This window comes from Equus caballus, chromosome 25, assembly GCF_041296265.1.
Source record: "Equus caballus isolate H_3958 breed thoroughbred chromosome 25, TB-T2T, whole genome shotgun sequence".
NCBI classification, from domain to species: domain Eukaryota; kingdom Metazoa; phylum Chordata; class Mammalia; order Perissodactyla; family Equidae; genus Equus; species Equus caballus.
This window is the reverse complement of record NC_091708.1, coordinates 38,424,374-38,433,666: the sequence shown is the minus strand read 5'-3', so window position 1 is coordinate 38,433,666 and position 9,293 is coordinate 38,424,374. Positions and strand designations below refer to the sequence as shown.

General features: G+C 51.8%; 1 long non-coding RNA gene across 1 annotated transcript; it reads right to left on the bottom strand.

Moving 5' to 3' along the window:
• Nucleotides 1-1,999: 1,999 nt before the first annotated feature.
• Nucleotides 2,000-5,933, bottom strand: LOC138920770 (uncharacterized). Its single transcript, XR_011432540.1, has 2 exons — nucleotides 5,716-5,933; nucleotides 2,000-2,780 (listed from the first exon to the last, which is right to left on the bottom strand). It is a non-coding gene; the product is annotated as an uncharacterized lncRNA (long non-coding RNA).
• Between the last annotated feature and the right edge of the window lie 3,360 nt (nucleotides 5,934-9,293).

Below are 9,293 nucleotides of genomic sequence, written 5' to 3'. Positions count from 1 at the left end.
CAGCACATTTGCTTTCTACGGCTCTGATCTCTGCAGGTACCACTAAAATTCTGTGTTGGCTGCAGAGGAACCTTGATACAGGCAGCAGAGCATGTGATTAAAGGCTGGCCGTGGAGTCAGACTCAGCCTAAACCTTGCTGCCTCTGAGATGGCTGTGTGATGTTGGCAAGGACCTTCACCTCTCTGAGCTTCAGTTCCTTCATCTGAAACACAAGGCAGCAACTGTTCCCACCTCCGCAGGCAGTTATGAGGAATCAATAGCACAATGCCTGGCACATGATAAACCACCAATAAATACCAGCCATTGTTATTACAACTTGTGTGTGTGTGGAGGTGCTTCTCTTTTTTCTGAGTGGCACTGGCCATTCACTGGTGTCAGGACTGCTCTTGGCAACTCGTCTTGATGGAAAAGATAAGAAGCAGCTGCATGGCCACATCTTGGAAGGAAGCCTTGGGCACAGGTGTCTCAGCCTTGCCCTGATGCCACACACCCTTTACGCAGCCAGGAACCCCAAACCCATTGATGGGGGCTTATGATTTTATTTTGTTTCTAAATTAATCAAAATACTATTCCGTAATCACAGGAGGCAGTGTCATGTAGTAAATAAGTTTATGGTCTTTGGGGTTAGACAACAGGGTTCCAATCCCAGCCCCCTTATTTAATATGTATATGACTGAACAAATTGTTTTCCATCTCTGCGCTCCAGCTTCTTCACCAGTAAGTTGGGGATGATCACTATGGAGGATGGCTTTTCTTTTTTTCCCACCCAGCATTCATTATCCTGCTTTTACTTTTGGAGAACCAGTTCTCCCCCCCTCTGAACTGTGATTTGACTCCCTGGCTCCGTGAGTGGGGCATATGACCCGAGCTTCAGCCAGTCGGTGCATCCATCACTGGACCACAGAGATTGGTTTGTGGTGGTCATGTGACTCAATCCGTCCAGGGGAGTGTCCCTTAAGGCTTTTGAGAACCACTTCTTTTCTATGGCCTTGCAGTTTTGAGGGTGCCCCAAAGCTACCTTGCTCCCAAATGGCACTGGTCATCGAGAATGGAGTTGCCCCAGAGACACCAGTGTGGTGGACAACTTCTGAGCCCCTGTGTGAGGCCGATCACGGTTTTCCATTGACACGAGCTAATGAATCCTCTTTCTTTGTTTAAGCCAGTTTGAGTTGGGTCTTCTGTCACTTTCAACTGAAATAACACTGCCTGATAAAGCAACAGTACCTGTCTCCCAGAAGCGTTACAAGGATTAGATAAAGAAACATATAGAAAGCCCTCGATACAATGCTTGGCACCCAGCAAGGGCTTACTAAATGGTAATTGTTTATGTTGTTATAAATTTATTGTAGAAAAGCAAGAAAAAGCAGATAAAACAAAAAGAAAACCTAGGAAAAAGGTGCATGCTATTTCTAATTTCACTTCTTAGGGATAATCAAGTAAATATTTTGGAATAATTTTCTCCTAGACATTTCCTGTATATGTGTTGTTCTTTTCTTTCTTTCTTTCTTTTCTTTTTTTTTTTTTTTTTTTGGTGAGGAAGATTCACCCTGAGCTAACATCTGTGCCAATCTTCCTCTATTTTTTGTATGTGGGATGCCTCCACAGCATGGCTGATGAGTGGAGTAGGTCCACACCAGATCTCAACCCACTAGCCCAGGCCACCAAAGTGGAGTGTGTGGAATTTTAACCACTCGGCCATGGGGCCGCCCCCTATATATATATATACATGTATTTATAAAAACCAAGATAGGATTGTGACCCATGGCACTCAGAAGTCAAACACATCATAAAGATATCTCTGCACAGCACACCATTTGCAATGGCTGCATAGCGTTCCATGTTTTTGGTGAATATTCACATTATCTCCAAGTTATTTTTGTATGAATGATGTGATGGCATTCTCTATTGTCTACCAATCAATTGATCTATATTTGTGCACTTCGTAATTTTCTAATCAGTTTCTAAGAGTAGGATTGCAGAGTCAACGAGTTTTACAGATTTAAAAACCTACATTGCAATTTTTATTGAAATGTTTAATTTTTGAATAGATGTCTTGGTCCATTCAGGCTGCTTTAACAGGATACCAGAGACTGAGTGGATCATAAACAAGAGAAATTTATTTCTTGCGGTTCTGGAGGCTTAGAAGTCCGAGATCAAGGTGACAGCAGCTTTGGTGTCTGGTGAAGACTCGCTTCCTGGTTCATAGATGGCTCTGTCCTCACATGGTGGAAGGGGCCATGGAACTCCCTGGGGTCTCTTTTACAAGAACACTAATCTCTTCATAGGGGCTCCATCCTCCTGACCTAGTCACCCCCCTCAAAGGCCCCGCCTCCAAATACCATCACATTATGGATTAGGATTCAACACATGAATTTGGGGGGTACACAAACATTCAGTCCACAGCCATACATTATCAAACATTTAAATGTCTTTTCCAGTGAACAGGTCTGTGACTCCAAATTCCGCTCTGTGTCAGACGCTGTTATAAATTCACATAGTCCCCCTGTAGGAGAGGGGCTGTGGTCTCCATAACTCTGACTTCATCAGTCTACAATGACAATAAGCTGGATCCTGCTAGCTCTCACATCAGCCTCTTCGCTCAGGAGAGCTAGTGCCTTGCAGAGCCCCATTCTTCCAGGTGTTTCCGGGAGACCCCACGTGGCGTGTAACATGCGCCTACAGGTAAGTTCTGGTTTTGTCATTTTATTTTGAAAGGAAAGAGTAGAATTGAATTTATTTGCAGATGACGTGATCATCTTTGTAGAAAATCCAATGTAATCTACAAAAAAGATGATAAAACTAGTGATTCTAGTAAATTTGCAAGATACAAGATCTAAAAACAAAAGTCAACGGTATTTCTATAAACTAGCAATGAATGATCATAAATTACATTTTTTAAACAGCATGATTGAGGTATAATTCACGTAAGTCTGGTTGTCATTTGTCAACTCCTCCATCGTCGCTCACCTCCTCTGCCATCGCACTCCTGAACCACGTTCACCACGGTGGCCACTGGCCACGCCGGAACTCTACCACAGCCCACTGTCTCCTTGGAGATGCTCCTCTGGTTTTTGCTTGGTCCACGCTGGTGTCAAGACTGCCACACTGCCACCCACAGCAGCCACATCCTGCCCATGCCCACCTCTGCTCCTCAGGCCCTGGGCTGAGTCTGGCTCTTTTTCTTTCTCAGGGGTCTCCTGCTTCCTCCCCGACACCCTGCTCCCATCATCCCAGCTCCCTTGTTACCCCAGGCTGTCACGTGGCTGAACCCACTGTGGGTGTGCCTCACGTCTGCCCCAGGATGCTGCCTGGTCCTCAGTGGACACAAATACTGCTGAGTGGAAGGGTGTCGCTGAGCTTGGATGTGGCTGTCCTTTGGCTGCAGTCAGATGGTCCATTCGTGGTGCAGATGCAGAGATGGAGGTTCAGAGAGGACCTGGCCTGCCCAAGGTCTCATGGCAAGTTATGATGGAGCCAGAATTTGCGCCATTTCTCTCTGACACCAAGTTCTGTGCTGGTTCTGCTGTGTCCTCCGGGACCAGCCATTTCTCGCCAGCACCTGAGACCCACGATCTGAGAGGCTCTGCAGACGGAGGCTGGTGGTTGAGGGGGTATGTGGGGGGGGGAACGGCACAGCACTCTGTGCAAGGATAACTGGGCAGCTTCCCCGCTCCATGTCCCTGGACTCTCAGGCCCCAGGGCCACCTGTGGGAATCTTCTCTTTCTCAGATCTACCACCAGACCCAGCTTTCTGCCCCTGGGGCTCCTGAGTTTGGAGGCCCTTCACCTGCCCCAGCCCCAGGTGGGGTTGGGATGGGGCTGGACGGGAGGGAGGCTAGGTTTTGATGGGCAGCTGGGCTCACCCGGCCGCAGGCCTGGCCCCCTCCCCCATCCCCATCCCAGCTGGCTCCAGAAGGGAAGCGGGGGTGGGGGCAACTTCACAGGGAAACTTTTGTTCTTGCCCAGAACAGACAGAGGCTGGGGACGGAGCTTCCCCTTGGCTGCCACGGAGACCGGGGCCACTTGAGTTCATGTTTATTTTCACAGCGTGGATTCCATGGAGATAATCGGTCCCGACAGGAGAGCCCTGGGAAGAGGGCTAGGGCCTCTGTGGAGTGCCTACTATGTGCTAAGCCCAAGATTGGCAGGAGCCAATGAAATCCATGGAAAAGCCCAGGGATTAGACACTGAACCACACTTGAGGAGGAGGCAGCCAAGGTGCAGAGAGGCAAAGCTACTTGCCCAAAGTCACACAGCAGGTTAGCGGAGAGCTGGAGGGGAGGCCACCTGCTCCCCTGGGCTCTTTCTACTTGGTGCCTGAGTTAGAGGCAGGGAACTTGGTCTCCGTGGGGCTTCCTGGAGGAGGCATCACCTAAGGTTCCACACAGGCCAGAGTACCTGGAGCAGAATGGACGAGAGTGTGGGCGTCTCTCCCAAGGGGCTCTAATCCAAGAAAGCAACATAATTCTCTGAGCCTCAATCTCCTCATCTGTGTACGGGGGCTAATAACAGTGTCCATGTCATCAGAGTGCTGTGCACATCTATGAGGAGTAAGAACTCAATAATAACCACGGCGAATGTTATTATTATTACCGCTGTTCTTCCATCTCACTCAGTCCTAAATCCTAGACCCGCAGAAGTCCACATGATGTGTCAGTGCTGTTCCCAAACGGAAGCTTTTTCTGCTGAGGTGAGAGGAAGGCTGACCTGTATCTGGGACCCTGCTGCTGGTCTTCCCTGAGGAACAGACCTGGGGTTTCATGAGGAATCGCCCCAGTCCCTCCCCGGCTGGCCCGCCACCCTCCACCCTGCTACATCCTCCTCAGGGGGCCGCCGGACCAGCCATCCCCCTGCCAGCGCTGGCCCAGGCCATCCTCCAAATCCGCCCTCCACGTTAGTTATTTGCTTTTCTATATTCACTTTCCCCATCAGTTTATTTCATTTCTGAAATGCATCTCGGAGCCCCAGATAGACCCGACTCACCAGGCCAGTTACAAGCACGCCAGTAAGACCAGCATCCGACACGTGAGGACCCGAGGAAACAGCCGAATCAAAAACCAAACATGGAACCAATAAAATCTTTAACCTGACACTACAAACTTCCCACAGACTTCAGAGAAATACCTCAAGAAGTGCACGACCTTTTAGTTTCTCCCCAAGGCCACCTCCTCCTCTGGCGGGGTCTTTCTAAAATACAGATTTGACCTTGTCACTTCCCGGCTTCAAAACCCTCCGATAGCTCCTCATTATTTATTATTCTTATTCGCTAACATTTATCGAGCTCCTCCGCACGCCGGGTCCTGGCCTGAGTGCCTTTCGTGCGTTTGCTCCCGTGGGGCCCGGGCTGCTGCTCCCCCAGTCCCAGGGCTGAGGGAACAGCGATGTGAGGGATGGCAGGGTCACGCAGCTGGTGAGTGGCGGGGCTGGGATGCCACCCCAGGTCAGGCTGCATCCACAGCCTGTGTCTGTCCACCTCTCTGCTGCACTGCTGGTTCCTCAGCCTGTCCTTGGAGAGCCCCACGGCCTGGCGCTGATGTCCTCCCGGCCTCATGTCACACTGTGGCTTCTCCCTCTGCCCTCTCCGGGTTGACCCTCCCGGCTCATCAGGGCTGTCCCGCAGTCTCAATGCAGAGGCCCCCTCCCGCCCCAACCATGGGCTCCAGATCTCAACCCTGGCACCCTCCATGGGAATCTCCCTGCCTCCAGTGACTCACCAGCTCCTGCGACTTGAACTTCTGAATCACCAGCAGCTCTTCCCGTTTTGAAATCAAACTCTCCCTTGACCTTGAGCCTCCTGCCAGCTACCATGTTGTCCAGTCCGTCTGTCAGGATTTTAGTTTTCATATTTTTCATCCTTAACATCTCTCTTCTCTGGTGCACCACCTACTCTCCGGCTGCTCCTTCTCCAGCTGCTACTTGGCATCTCTTCCTTTGCTCCACGTCCTAGGGATTGGTGTGGCCCAGCGCTCCACCCCAGGCCCACAGCTCTCCCTGCACTGCCCACCCTCGCTGGGGGCCTTCAGCCACCATGACCTCTGGGGAATGTCCAGAGCTGCATCCCAGCTCTGGCTTCTTTCCTGACCCACATAGCCAACTGCCTCCTGGTGTCTTCGCTGGGACATCCGGTAGGTCCCTCAGGCTCAGTGCATCCCCATCGAACTCCTCATCAGCTCCTCCTGGGCTGCCCATCTCACCAGGCGGCATCACCATCGGCTCCACCCAGGGGTGAAATGGGAGCATCCTGTAGACTTCTCCTGCTTCTCCTCCATCCTCCACTCCTGCTCCTCGTCGGGAGCCAAGTCCTGTCAATTCTACCTTGTGCACGTCCTGGCTGCCTCTCCTCCTCGGCGCCCCCTGGACCACTACCCTTGTTCAGGCCGCCATATTCTCTGCCTCTGCACTGGTCTCCCATCTCCAGCCTTCCGCCTCCAAACTCTTCTCCCCACTGTACACAGAGCGATCTTTCTCAAATGCAAATTCGATCTGGTTGGGTCCCTTCAACAGCTCCCTGTTGCTCTCACAATAGAACCACCACAATAAACCATCAAGACGTGGTCCCTGCCAGCTTCTCTGTCCTACTTTCTCCCTGGGGAATCTTGGATCTGTTTGCTACCCTTCTTGCCAATCTCCCATACTCGATATCGACACGAACTACGGGTGTATCCCCATCACTCGAGGCTCTCCTGCCCCCATGCTTTTATAAGAGCTGTTCCTTCTGTCTCGAACACCCTTCCTCTCTGGTCCTCCAGGCGAACTACTGTTCATTTTCAAGTCTTCACTCAATGCCACCTCCCTTTGATGGCCCTGGAAGACTCAGGTGGCCCTTCTCCTACGGTCCTCCTGGAGCTTATTCAGGCACCCATGAAAGTGAGTATTTATTATACTGTAATAGTCTTATTATATCTGTCCAACTCCCCTAACCCCCCCCCCCCCCACACACACACACCTACGCCCCGCTGGATCGGGAGTTCTTGAGGGTTGGACCCAGGCAGGATTTCACTCTGGGCATATGGTGCTCCCCAGGGTCTGGTACGGAGGAGCTCAGCAAATATTTGTTGGATTGCCTTCAATGCCGACAAGAAAAAATAACTGGATGGAAAGTTTGGAGGGTCACCTGGGTGGGGTTTGGAGGACCAGTAGCCAGGGGCCGGTCAATTGAGGCTTCAAGCTGGAGCCAAACTGGGGGCCCCTTGGGCAGTAGGACACAACGTCCCCAACACACATCCCAGGTGCAGAGGGTCCCGTGAACTCTGGGTCTAGAACTGGGCTTTCAGCTTCCTGGATGAGGCGGGCGTCATCCCTGCTGGGGCTCTTGGAGTCAGATAGACCTTGCTTTGAGTTTTAGCCCCTCTCCCCAGCTGTGTGACCTTGAGTGAGTCCCTTCATCTCTGCAAACCTGGTTCCCCTCTTGCAAGATGAGGATGATAATCTCCACAGGGCAGCATGGATTCAATAGGAGATTTCAATAGGGTTGTTAGTGGGGGACTACCTCATGGATGCTCAGGAAATATTTGTTCACACAGTCGTGCAGCCTGGGGGGCCTCCCCGGAGAGCCCACCCCCTGGCTTTCCCCCTGGCAGACCTGGCTGGGCAGAGCAATGATCAATAACAGTAGCTACTTTCATTTAGCCCTTGTGCCAGGCACGGTGCTGGGTGCCCACCTGAATTATCCCATGCCGTTTGCCAAGGAGGAAACTCAGGTTCAGAGTGGTCAGGCTGTTTGCCCAAGGTCACACAGCCAGTGAGTGATGCTAGGATTTGAAATCAGGCCCAGCTCTTCATGGTTGGTCTGTGTGTCCTTCCAGGCCAGGCTCGCCCAGATGGCCCCTGGTCCTGAAGAGGCCCAGCTCTCTCAGCCAGGCTTTTCCCACTTGCCCCGCCTCCCCTCTGCCCACCACTAGATCTGTTTAAACTAGCTGAGCAGGGTGAGGTGGGGAGGCCGCGGAGAAGGTACGGGGATGTTTGTTTTCCTTGGGGGTTTATATCAACATTGGTCTTGACATTTCGCCTGTTATTATGTGTGGTTCTTTAGAGGGTGAAATAATATTTTCTTTTGCTTGAGAAAAGGACAAAGTTCAGACAGAGCTCTTGGCCCCAAATGGATTTTCCTCCTTCTCTGCTTTCCATGTGCCAAAGCTCCTCCGAGTTCCTCGGAGCCGTGTCTCGGCAGACATCCACCCTGGCTGCGGACAGCCACAGCGCGCCCCGGATGCGCCCGGGCGCAGCAGATTCGCTCGGCGCTGCGAACACCGCCGGTTTCCCCCAGGTGCAGTCTGTGGGGCTCTCCGTGCACACGTGCGCTGCGAGCCCTGAGTCCTCCCAGCGTGCTCACCCCTCCGTAGACACACGCGGGGAGCTGTGTCAGTATACTTACCGCTCTGGGTGCTGTCGCCGCCCTGGACACACCCTGGGGGCGATGCACACAGGTAGCGCCCACGGGGTACGCCACGTACTGTCGGTAAATCCCGCAGGCTCTAGAGATCCTCCGTGAGATTCCCGGACTGCGTGCTCTAAATATAACTGGGTATGTGGAGATACAGACGTTCTCCCCGCCCCGTAGAGGAAACCCCGGAGCTCCAGACGCAGCCTGGGTATCCAGCTGCGAGCAGCACGCTGGAGAGTGAACATGTGCATATCCTCTCAGAGAACTCGGGGCCTCTGCGGGCTCTGGACGCGTCCCCTCAGTGTGCCACTGATAATTATAATAATAAGCACTGTATGGCCACAGCCTGGATTAGCTGGCTAGTAAAAAAGTACCACAAACTGGGTGGCTTAGAATGGCAGAAATTTATTCTCTCACAGTTTTGGAGGCCAGAAGCCCAAAATGAAGGTGTCAGCAGGGTTGGTTCCTTCTAAGGTCCTGGAGGAGAACTGGCCTCTCTCTTTGATTCTGGGGGTTGCTGGCAATTCTTGGGGTTCCTTGGCTTGTAGATGCCTCACTCCGGTCTCTACCTCTGTGGTTACCCGGCCTGCCCCCTGTGTGTCTCCTCTGTGTCCCTGCGTCTGAATGTCCCTCTCCTTTCTCTTATAAAGACATGGGTCATTGGGTTTATTTAGGACCCACCCTAAACCCGTATGACCTCATCTAAGCTTGACTAATTCTATCTGCAAAGATCTTATTTCCAGATAAAGTGGCAGGCTGAGATTCCATTTGGACGTGAATTTGGTGGGGACGCTATACAACCCAGAACAGCCCCACATCCCTCAAGCTCTCTTTGCAAAGAACTGAGTTAAACTCTTTTTATACATTGTCTCATTTAATCTTCCTGCAACCCAAAGGGGTGGGTGTTGC